Source organism: Rutidosis leptorrhynchoides, chromosome 8 (assembly GCF_046630445.1).
Source record: "Rutidosis leptorrhynchoides isolate AG116_Rl617_1_P2 chromosome 8, CSIRO_AGI_Rlap_v1, whole genome shotgun sequence".
In the NCBI taxonomy this organism is placed as follows: Eukaryota; Viridiplantae; Streptophyta; class Magnoliopsida; order Asterales; family Asteraceae; genus Rutidosis; species Rutidosis leptorrhynchoides.
This window is the reverse complement of record NC_092340.1, coordinates 368,887,280-368,900,361: the sequence shown is the minus strand read 5'-3', so window position 1 is coordinate 368,900,361 and position 13,082 is coordinate 368,887,280.

The window sequence follows — 13,082 nt, the reverse complement described above, 5'->3', positions numbered from 1 at the left end:
CTTTTTACTTTAACTATTTTGGGACTGAAAATACATGCGCTTTTTACGTTTTACATACTAGGCACGAGTACTTAAACTTTATATGTGTGTGGGTTATACAACGGCATAAACATTCCCCTTAGCACGGTAACGTTTAGTCATTGGTTTTTGAACCGGTGAACGCGAATCTTAGATATGGATCCATAGGGTTTGACATCCCCACTCGGGCTAGTCGCGCTAGCATTTAACGGGTGTTTAATACTTCGTGAACATACGCACTCGCCAAGTGTACTTTCAGGGGGCTATAAACGTTAAGTCTAGTTACCGGGTGCCCACGGTTATACATATACTTTATCATACTGATTTGAATTACTGATTTGAAACGCTTGTTTGAAGCACTGAAATCTCGTGGCCTATATTACATTACTGATTACAAACAAACTATAGCTCACCAACATTCGTGTTGACTTTTAAGCGTGTATTTCTCAGGTGCTTAGGCGTTGTTGCTTTCGTTGTTAGACTTGCTGTCTTGGTGTTATAAACTTGCTGTTACAGACTTGCTGTGTTAGACTTCTGCTGCATTACTTAGAGATGTCTCAAGCATGGAACTTTTACTTTGCATTCGCAACTTATGTTATTTTCAAAACAATAGCTTTGTAACGACCTTAGTATCATGTACTCCTGTTAATGTTCCTATTCATCTTTTGTAAAACGCTATCTTTTCATGAATGCAAATCGGTTTTCCAACAGCATATAGTGTTTGACCATGTAATGATCCTGTTGTTGATGATCCGTACACGATGGTTTTGTACGGGGCATCACATTTGGTATCAGAGCATTGGTTGTAGGGAATTAGGTTGCATTAGTGAGTCTAGACCGAACCTAAGTAGGATTCACTAATAGGACTAATCTACAACTTGCTAGTTTACTTGTTTCTACAGAACCTGCTGCATGCTACTGTGTTATATTACTACATGTTACTGCTTATTACTACTGCATGCCACTGCTTACTTTTACTACTGTATGAACTTGTTGCATGCTACCGTTTCCCTTTTACTGCTATGTAAACTTACTGCATGCTGCTACTTATTCTCGTTACCGCATACTACTACCTACTTTTGCATATTGCTTCTGTTTAGAACTATTTTCATTGTCATGCTATGCACTGCTGTAGATGATCTAGGCTGCTGTAGTTACTATGCCTATTTACGTGCTTGCTACTCATCTGCTTTTCGCTGTACCGACTTAGAGAACTTATCTTTCCTAGTTCAGATGTTTTTCTGAACCCTTTTTCTCACACATTTAACCCTAAGGATTAGTATCATAATCCACCTATTACTACCGTTCCACCATTCTGGAGATCGAAACATTACTTCACGCAATCGAGGAGGAGTACCCCTCGGATTACACGCCCACTAAGGTTGATCCTCGGAGGAGGAGATATGCGAGGACTTGTCGGAGTAACCGCACCCCGTCCCACCGCCCGAGCTCACCCTAATTAGCCACATACAAAGTATGAACAACAGAAGGTTGTTCAGTTCCCGCAAGTAGACCCGTATCCTGTACGATTTCATGATCGTCACTTATCTCTTTCATCCTTCACCACTACTCGACGATCTAACGACACTTCTGGACTTAGGTCCCTAACACTCTTAGGCATTGGAGAAGTCAGGGAGGACATCTCCTTTCACAAGGTCATAGTATCTTTCACTGATGCTCAGCCATACCCAAAGACTTGGGAGTTGCCTCAAAACATATCGTATTAGTACTTGCTACACGTACAGCTCGACGCGAGACCCGGATTGAATCTCTAGAAAGGAAACTAACGACATTACCAGAACCCGAACATTTTGAAGAAATTTCGGGACCTTTAGGCATTAGTGCATGACCTACGGAACCTACGCACCCACACCGAGGAACCGTGAGATTAATTATGTAGATTTTGTTTTGAGATAGCATAGATAAAGCACCGTTAGATGAAATTGAGTAGAACTGGAAGCGATCACGTTACATTGACCATATGGAGTGATATTGGAATGAACGTACGATTTAGTACAATATAATGACGTCAGGGCAGCGTGGTTATATTGAAGTGAATCATGCAGAAGTCCTAATGTTACTAGATAAGGAATATGAAGTGATTCAAGGAAAATTTTGGTAGGAACCACTTGAGTATACACATTATGGTCTGATAAAGGTAGGAATAACCACTTAGCCTAGATACCGTAAGAGAAGGGCCTGGATTGCAGAATTGATAACCCGAAAATTTTGTATAGATATAGACACCCTGGATACTTAAGGAAAAATTTCTCAAACAGGAAAAACTTTGGACTTACTTGCGGTAGAGCAATCGTTATCTCAGCTATGGAAACTCGCATGGATCCTGATTTTAGTTAGGGTACGTTTCGAAGTTGTTTAATACTTGAGCAATAGAAACCTTATATCTAAGAACCTTAGTGTTATGACTAATAAGCCATCAACAACCATGAGAGTTAAGTATTCTATAAGACAAACTAATGGTAAGCTGGCAGAGATAGAGGAATAATTTAAGGTAGTACCTTAAAATTAACAGGTGGGTCATTTGGAGATGACCTCATACCGACCAAACTTGGAAGTTTTATAGTAGTAGTTGGAAAGGATTAGTTACCTACGCACAAGCAGATGTTATTTGAGAAGGTTGATGGAATTTTTCGCGATAGTATAATAAGATTTAGTTGGAACGAACTTTAGGATTAACCTAATACTCATCAAGTTAGGAAGCTTTGATGAAATAGTTGGAACAGATTGGCTTTCAAGGATGAAAGCGTAAGTTATTTATAGTGAGAATATTATTCGTATACCTCGCGAGAATGGTGAGCCAGAAGCCATCTGGGTTACTTCAGCAACCCGAGATCCCACAATGGAAATGGGAAGGGATGACGATGGATTTCATCCTAAAGACTACCAAAAACAATAGCCAGTTATGACACCATCTGGGTTACCGTTGACCGCCTCACCAAATCTGCTCACTTTCTAGCCATGAAAGGAACCGATACAATGGACAAACCTGCATAACGATACATAAAGGAAAATGTATCCCGTCACTTCGGCAATTCAAATTCTATCTTAAGGACTGGTCAGGAATCTTATTTGATACTCATTCTTACGCGACTCTAAATCCTAACTTACTCCGAGAGATTTCTTATTTGATGATAATCGTACCATCATCCTTCTTACGTCAATATTAGTCATACCAGTTCGAAATTTCTAAAATCAATGGGTAGTTAATTCCCATCCTCATACTCTCCCACTCGTATCTCACTTATAAGCAACAACTTCACACTTAAGCATTTTTGGTCAAAGGACTTATGTCCTACTAAAAGTCATCAACCACATTTAAATTCAATAGTTTTTATTACCTCAAATGTCACCCGAAATTTTCAAAAATCTTTTACTCGATCTTTTCCCAACTTGTAATCTCCGAAATATGAAAATTTGTTTGCCAAAATTTTACACACACTATTTTACTGTGCGATCCTCTCAAAGTTTTATAAAAATTTATTTTATTGCCATTCGTACAAATTTTAGAAACCATATATGTTAAATAATTACTTATTTTGACTAGTACACATGAAATTTTACTTTCACTTTTACAACTCAAAGCTTTTATTCAAATGATATTTTACCTTAAATGGTACGTGTTGCACATAACCCTAGTTTGCTAAGAACTTCGTTTCTTTTCTTACATTGTCACCTTAAACGATTTTTATAAAATTTTCGTTGCTTGTCAATATAAAATTTTTCGTTGCTTATTCGTATCCAAGTCTTCATGGAGACTTTACAACCATCGAAACTGAGAGATTCATGGGTGTGTATGTGATGAAGGCACTTACTACCACGTCATGCAGAGCCTTCGGGCATCTATCAACACTTAAACCATTCAAAATTACTGCGTTACCCTAGGGATCTTATCCTTCACACCTGTCGGAGCGATGCTCTATCTTACACAACTCAAAGTCCTGACTTATTCCAAGGGATTCTCATCTAGCTATATTAACATCATCAGTACTCCGACTTTAATATTAGCCTTAACTTGTTTGGCATTTTTGCAAAGTCAAGAAACAATTAACTTCTCATCCTCATGCTCTATCCTTCATACCTCACTTTTTAGCAACGGCTTCGCACGTGAACATTTTTGGGCCAAAGACTTAGGTCCTGATAATTTTCAAAACTACATTTAAGTCATTAGTTTTCATTACATAGTAACATGTCAACCGATGATTCAAAGATTTTTCACTCGACCTTTTTCAACTCATAACCTCTGAAATACGAAGAACTATATTTATCAAAATATTTTGATTTTATACGTTGCTTATTTGTGCGGTCCGCACGAGATTATGGACAAATGAAAGTAATAAAATTTTTCGGACACTTACGCGATTTATAAAATCATATATGTATATATATAATTAAGTTAACAAATTTACCCTTACTTATTTTGGTTAATACCTACTAAGTTATACCTTCAAATTATTTAATAATCGCTCCTTTAATGAGTTGTTTAACTTAAGTCAAATAGTTTTATGCAAAATGGTACACGTTGTACATATTTCTAAATTTACTAAGAACTTCGTTCCGTTTATGTTGTCACATCAAACGTTTAAAGTTTTTTTCAAAACTTCCTTGGTTGATTTTAAAGGTTTTCGTATTAAGCTACACCATGTATGGATCACACTTCTTCTCGCCCTCCGTTAGGGATGAAGCTTACTATTAACATCCTTGTTAAAAACGCTTGAGCCACTTTGGATGGCAGATTTTTAAAAAAATTTGTTAAGAAGTCTTTGCGCTCATGAAATGTTCCTCTTAAGGTTAGACTTGGCAAAAACGCGAGCCGATAAATCAGTCTTCTGATGTACACTCAGTGTTTACCCGATTGTAGGAAAGGAACTAGTTAGGTTTCTACTCTCAATGTTTCACGGCTAATCGCAACACCCTCGTAAACGTCATCTCTAGGATTCATTATGTTGAGGTACAAGAAATCATTGTTGGAGATTCTCTTAATTTGGAGTAAATCATTCTTTATAACCAGGAGTTCACGTATCTTCTCATCCGTGCATCCCCTTAAGTATAAGGATAAATTCAGAACGAACTGTTCGGAGAATTCACTCTCGTTCAAGGACCACACCTTTCGTGCAATTTTCTTTCGAAAATGTAACATAAGATACCTTAAGAATCTATGAATTGTAACATCCCGCCTTTTTCCTTTTACTTTCTGTTTAACTATTTTAAAGTCCGTTATATATTTATAACATCTTTCGTTAATACGCGTTTTAAATTATCTCGATTAGGTAATTCACGCACCCGATTCAAACTTGAGGGACTAAAATTGACACGGGGCAAACTAGTTGACTAGGTCAACTAGTCCACCCCAATCACCACCATTCAATCATCTCCATCTCTCTCTCTCTTTCTCTCTAGCAAGAACACACACACATTTACCAAATTCATTCAATTATCATCTAAATTCGATCTAGGAGGTTTACAACAAAATAAATTACATATTCGTGATCCTCTCTTCATCCTCTTCATTTTGGTACCAACTTCATCTCGTTTGGGTAACATTTCTAAAACTCTAGATTTCTCTAAATTCGTGTTTTTGACTTGAAATGGTGTTAGTTAGTGTCTATGGCTCATTGTGATGTCGTGTATGTAAATTGTATGCTCGATCTTGTTATTCGGTGTAACTAGCATGAACACTTGAAATGGATTAGTTTAATCTTTGATTTTGATTGATTAAATGTTGTTAGATGTTAAACCCATTGTGTTAAAAGTGTTACTAGCATCGTTAGTTTCGTTTTGGTATGTTGGATGATATGAAAACCTTGCGTTAACATGATTATTGATTTTGTGATTCTTAATTAGGGTTTGATGAACCTTAAAATGAACTTTTGATGCATTGAATGCTTGTTAATGTTGTTAGTAAGTGTTAGGTTGTATTGTATGCTTGATTACCTACGAAATGGCGTATTGTATGTAGGTAGTAAGTTTCCGAATCATTGATATGTATTTATGAACTTGGATGCGGTTAATGATGAGCATTAAATGCGGTTTTGGTTGTTGTAAGTGTTGAATTGATAGAAGAAATATGTTTAGTCGTTTTCCTCGTCAAAATACCTTCCCAACGGTGTATGATACATGTTCTAGGTGTTTTCGGTTAGCAAATTGTATTTGTTTGAGTTTTGGTTCGTGCATTTCTTTGTTGCAGCAAAACAGGGCCTGGATACAGATCTGGACGCCGTCCAGATTCTTGGACGCCGTCCAGCCCTTCAGACTTGGACACCATCCAGTATTTTGGACGCCGTCCAGGCCTTCAAATCTGGACGCCGTCCAGACAATCTGGACGCCGTCCAGACAATCTGGACGCCGTCCAGATACCCTGGCAGGCTACTGTCTTCGTTGGTCATTTTACGGAAAATGTTTGCTATGCTATGGACCTCCGATTCACATGTAACTTGTTCTAACATGCTCATATATGATTAAAAACCTCAGAGAAATAGTTCTGGACCCGACCCGAACGTGTTGACTTTTTTGTTGACCTTGACCCGACCAAGTTGACTTTTAATCAAACTTAACCAAATGTTTGTGCAATCATTCTAACATGCTTTTATACTTGTACCTTGCATGAAACATGACAATTTAATTCACATGCTATTATGATCGAGTCTTAACGAGCCATAGGACTAATTGAACATCTTTGACCTATCATGTTTACCATTATTGATACAACTTATTGTTTAGGTCAAGACTAGCATTGTTCTTTACACACGTTTACTTGTTGAAGTACTTTACTACTCGTGCACTCAAGGTGAGATCATAGTCCCACTTTTACTCTTTTGAAACTTACATTTGGGATGAGAAAACATAAACGTTCCTTTTTAACTAAGTGAACACAAGTACAGGAAAACAAACATTCTACATACGAGTTTAGAACAAAAATCCTCAATTCGATTATCATTAGTTACACTTGCCGGGTGTAAGCGAGAACTTATGTTATATGGCCATATGGGTTTGACAAACCCTCATTCAAACGGTTCGCTACCATTTACGAATGAAATATATTTTCGAGAAACAGTGTATGTTCTAGCACTAAGGTGATGGGGTTCTATGGAAGGAATGTTAAGCATTGATAATTGGGTGCTCGTGAAACAAACTTTTGGAATGTATTACTATTATCTCATTGTTGCAAATCTTGTGGTTCACTTGTACTTACTTACTCAAACCTATGATTTCACCAACGTTTTCGTTGACAGATTTCTATGTTTTTCTCAGGTCCTTGAACGATACATGATACATGCTTCCGCTCATTATTTTGATACTTGCATTGGATGTCGAGTATATATGCATACATGGAGCGTCTTTTGGCTACTTTTAAATTGTGTCGCATAAGTTTCATTTGTACTTATAACTTTGTAACGTAACTTGTGGTGGAACTATTCTTGTAAACTTTGAACAATCTTTACATTTGAAATGAATGCGACATATCTTTTGGTCAAACGTTGTTTTAAAGACTTATGACCACGTAACGGGACCTAAGTAGACGGCGCCGTCAATGACGATTTTGTCGGGTCGCTACAGATGGTATCAGAGCGTTGGTTGTAGGGATTTAGAGTTCATTGGTGTCAACCTCGAGTCATAGGGTACATTGGTGAGTCTAGACTACAACCGGCATATAGACTTGAAGTAGGAATTACTTGACTACTTGTGCATTTATGCTCGAACGCTTCTACTCATATCTACTCTTAGTTCATCTTAATCTCACGTTGTTTAATTTGATTGACACGCCACCTTGACTATATGAAATGATGTCGAATGCACATATGAATCAGGGTAATATAATTTCCGGGATTATATTACGGTGACTCATATGAACGTTCCGACATTGTGGCATAAAGAATTTAAGGTGAGTCAATGAAAATTTTCTCTCTATCTTTATTCCATATCACGGTTAGTATTATTTAGAATACTAACCAACGGTATTCTTGTGTCTTGAAGGAACAATGGCTCGTCAACGCGCTCCTCCCGAAACTCCCGAACAAGCTCTACAACGAATGATAGCCACCGCCGTGGATGCGGCCATGGCCGGTCACTCTTCCAACAACAATAATAATAACCACCACAACAACAACAACAACAATGGAGCCGGTAACTCAAACGAAGGGTGCTCCTATAAATCCTTCATGGGGTGCAAACCTCACACTTTTGATGGAACCGGGGGACCGGTCGTGCTCACCCGATGGTTTGAGCAAACGGAAGCCATCTTTAGCATAAGCAGTTGTCAGGACCAAGACAAGGTCAAATACTCCACTCACACCTTCGCCGGTGTCGCTCTTACATGGTGGAATACTTATGTACAATCGGTGGGTACCGATGAAGCTCACGCCCTCTCTTGGGCCGACTTGAGGGAAAAGATGATTGTCGAATATTTCCCTCGTGAAGAAACCCGAAGGCTCGAACAAGAGCTAAGAACTTTAAAGGCGATCGGAAATGATCTCAAGGCTTATAATCAACAATTTTCCGAACTAGCCTTGATGTGCCCAAATCTTGTGAACCCCGAAGCTTTAAGGGTTGAACTTTACATGGATGGTCTTCCAAAGAGTATCAAACACGGAGTAATGTCATCCAAACCCACTAATCATCAAGAAGCTTTGAACATGGCCCGCAAATTGATAGAAACGGTTGACGAAATCGTAGTTCTGGCACCTAAAGCCGAGGACAAGTCGGGTAACAACAAAAGAAAATGGGAAGCTCCCCAATCAAGCAACAACAACTTTGCCAAGAAATCTTTCACCTCCGACGGCAAGAAGGGTTATGCCGGAAATCTACCTCTTTGCAACAAATGCAACAAACATCACTTTGGCGAATGTAGTAAGCTAATTTGCCATCGGTGCCAAGGAATTGGTCATAAGGCCAACGATTGTAAAAGTGCCACTCCCGTCGCTCGAAAGTGGCCCAATTCACCAAAGACGGGCACTTGTTGCGAATGTGGCCAAACGGGTCATTATAGAAATGCATGCCCAAAGAAGAAAGATAACCCCAACACGCGCGACCGAGCTTTCAACATCAACACCGAGGAAGCCCGGGATGACACTGAACTAGTCACGGGTACGTTTCTTCTCAACAATTCTTATGTCTCTTGCTTATTCGATTCGGGTGCCGATAAATGCTTTGTATCCAAGACTTTGACTCATTCTTTTAGCACTCCACCTCTTCCATTAGATACCACTTATACCATTGAAGTGGCTAACGGGAAACTATTAAGTGCCGGCACATATTACCGGGGGTGTACGTTAAACATTTTGGGTAAGGAATTTGAAATTGACTTGATACCCATGGAACTAGGAAGCTTTGATGTAATAATCGGTATGAATTGGTTAGTCAAAACGAAATCTCACATCCTTTGTGATCTTAACGCAATCCGAATTCCTATCGAGAATGGTGAACCTTTGATTGTTTATGGCGATAAGAGTTGCACCAGACTCAACCTCGTTTCGTGCCTTAAAGTTAGAAAACTACTTCGTAAGGGTTGTTTTGCGATCCTTGCCCACGTTAAGAAAGTCGAGTCCGATGAGAAGCATATCGATGATGTGCAAATTGTTAGTGACTTTTCCGATGTATTTCCCGATGGATTGCCGGGTCTTCCACCTCATCGACCGGTAGAATTCCAAATCGATCTAATTCTGGGAGCCGCACCCGTATCACGTGCACCGTATAGACTTGCTCCATCCGAAATGCAAGAATTGCAAAGTCAAATCCAAGAACTACTTGACCGTGGTTTTATCCAGCCTAGCCATTCACCATGGGGCGCTCCGATTTTGTTTGTTAAAAAGAAAGACGGACTACGAATGTGCATTGACTATCGTGAACTAAACAAATTGATGGTTAAGAACCGATATCCTCTTCCTCGCATCGATGACCTCTTTGATCAATTACAAGGGTCTTGTGTATATTCAAAAATCGATCTCCGCTCGGGTTATCATCAATTGAGGGTTAAGGGGGAAGATGTCTCCAAAACCGCTTTCCGAACTCGTTATGGTAGTTATGAATTTCTTGTAATGCCATTTGGTCTCACTAACGCACCGGCGGTGTTCATGGATCTTATGAACCGCGTGTGCAAACCGTATCTCGATAAATTCGTTATTGTGTTCATCGATGACATATTGATCTATTCTAAAAATGAAGAAGAGCACGAACAACATCTCCAACTGGTGCTTGAACTTTTAAGACAAGAACAACTCTATGCCAAATTCTCCAAGTGTGAATTTTGGTTGAAGGAAGTTCAATTTCTTGGTCATGTTGTAAGTGATCAAGGTATTAAAGTCGATCCCATGAAAATCGAAGCCATTAATAAATGGGAGACTCCTACTACTCCTACTCACATTCGTCAATTCTTGGGTCTCGCCGGGTACTATCGTAGATTCATCGAAAACTTCTCTTTGGTTGCACGTCCTCTAACCGCATTAACTCACAAGGGAAAAAAATTCATTTGGGCGACCGAGCAAGAATCCGCGTTCCAAATCTTGAAAACGAAGCAAACCACCGCTCCTATCTTGTCACTTCCCGAAGGCAATGATGACTTTGTTGTATATTGCGATGCCTCGAAACATGGTTTTGGGTGTGTATTGATGCAACGAACGAAAGTCATTGCTTATGCTTCTCAACAACTCAAAATTCATGAACGAAACTACACGACGCATGATCTCAAACTCGGAGCCGTTGTCTTTGCACTTGATAATGCTAAAAACGAACATATATTTCATAGCATTATTCCTCAAGAAAGACAAGCTTTTAGTTGCAATTGTTCTATTTACAAGAGATATTCGTTTAAATAATAAAAGGTGAAGACAAAAGACAGATTCGACGAATTGAAGACGCAAACGACCAAAAAGCTCAAAAGAACAAAAGACAATCAAAAAGGTTCCAATTATTGATAAGAAACGTCTCGAAATTACAAAAGTACAAGATTCAAAACGCAAAGTACAAGATATTAAATTGTACGCGAGGACGTTCGAAAATCCGGAACCGGGACCAGAGTCAACTCTTAACGCTCGACGCAACCGACTAAAAATTACAAGTTAACTAAGTATATAAATATAATATAATATATAATTAATTATATTAATTATATATATATTATATATATATTATTAAAACCGTCGGCAGCAAGAAACTCCAAGGGTGTGAGCTGTAAATATATCTCCGCGACTCGCGGAGTTTGAAGGGCATTTTGCCGCGAGTCGCGGAGCCCCAAATTTCACTTCTGGCTATAAAGCAAACCGAATTCTGATCAAATTTCATATCTTATTTCTCTATCTCTCTCAATATATACGATATATATATATATAATTTATATTTTAATTTTAATTTTAATTTAAAATCCTAATAATAAGGGTATGTTAGCGAATGTTGTAAGGGTGTAAGTCGAAATTCTGTCCGTGTAACGCTACGCTATTTTTAATCATTGTAAGTTATGTTCAACCTTTTTATATTAATGTCTCATAGCTAAGTTATTATTATGCTTATTTAAAACGAAGTAATCATGATGTTGGGCTAATTACTAAAATTGGGTAATTGGGCTTTGTACCATAATTGGGGTTTGGATAAAAGAACGACACTTGTGGAAACTAGACTATGGGCTATTAATGGGCTTTATATTTGTTTAACTAAATGAAAGTTTGTTAATGTTAATATAAAGAATTACAATTGGGCGTCCCTATAAATTACCATATACACTCGATCAGACACGATGGGCGGGGTATTTATATGTACGAATAATCGTTCATTTAACCGGACACGGGAATGGATTAATAGCCACTAGAATAATCAAAACAGGGGTGAAATTACATTCAAGGGTAATTGGTGTAATTGTTAACAAAGTAGTAAAACCTTGGTTTACACGCAGTCGATAACCTGGTGTATTCATTAAACAAAGTATTAAAACCTTGTTACAATTCGAATCCCCAATTAGTTGGAATATTTAACTTCGGGTATAATAATAATTTGACAAGGACACTTGCAATTTATATTTATGACTGATGGACTGTTATGGACAAAAACCAGACGGACATATTGAATAATCCAGGACAAAGGACAATTAACCCATGGGAATAAAACTAAAATCAACACGTCAAACATCATGATTACGGAAGTTTAAATAAGCATAATTCTTTTATTTCATATTTAATTTCCTTTATTTTATATTTAATTGCAATTCTAATTATCGCACTTTTATTATTTGTTATTTAATCGCACTTTTAATTATCGTACTTTTTAATTATCGCAATTTTATTTTATCGCATTTTTATTATTTGCAATTTCATTATCGTTATTTACTTTACGCTTTAATTTAAGTCTTGTATTTATTTTATATTTTACATTAGGTTTTAACTGCGACTAAAGTCTTAAAATCGACAAACCGGTCATTAAACGGTAAAAACCCCCCTTTATAATAATAATATTACTTATATATATATTTGTATTTTTATAAAAGTAAACTAATATAGCGTTGAGCTTTGTTTAAAGATTTCCCTGTGGAACGAACCGGACTTACTAAAAACTACACTACTGTACGATTAGGTACACTGCCTATAAGTGTTGTAGCAAGGTTTAAGTATATCCATTCTATAAATAAATAAATATCTTGTGTAAAATTGTATCGTATTTAATAGTGTTTTCTGCTAAAATTTAATAGTATTTTATACCCCTCTGCTTTGACATCAAGTATTTTTGGCGCCGCTGCCGGGGAAAAACTCTTAAAAGCCGGAAGCGCAACGCTAATATAAAAAAAAAAAAGATTTTTAGTTACTTTTATTAAAAATTCGCTTTTGTAGAAATACGTTTTAATTATTCAAAAATATAAAAAGAAAAACAAAAATATATGTATTTTTAAGATTTTGTTAAATATTTAAGTTTTATAAGTTTCTTTATTTCTATTTTAGTTTATAAAAATATAAATTTTATTAAACATCTTTTATTTAAATAAAAAAAAAACAGAAAACATAAAATAAAAAAAATAAAAAAATAAAGAAAACGCGTAAAAATTATCAGCTGTCAACAGAATTTCTGAA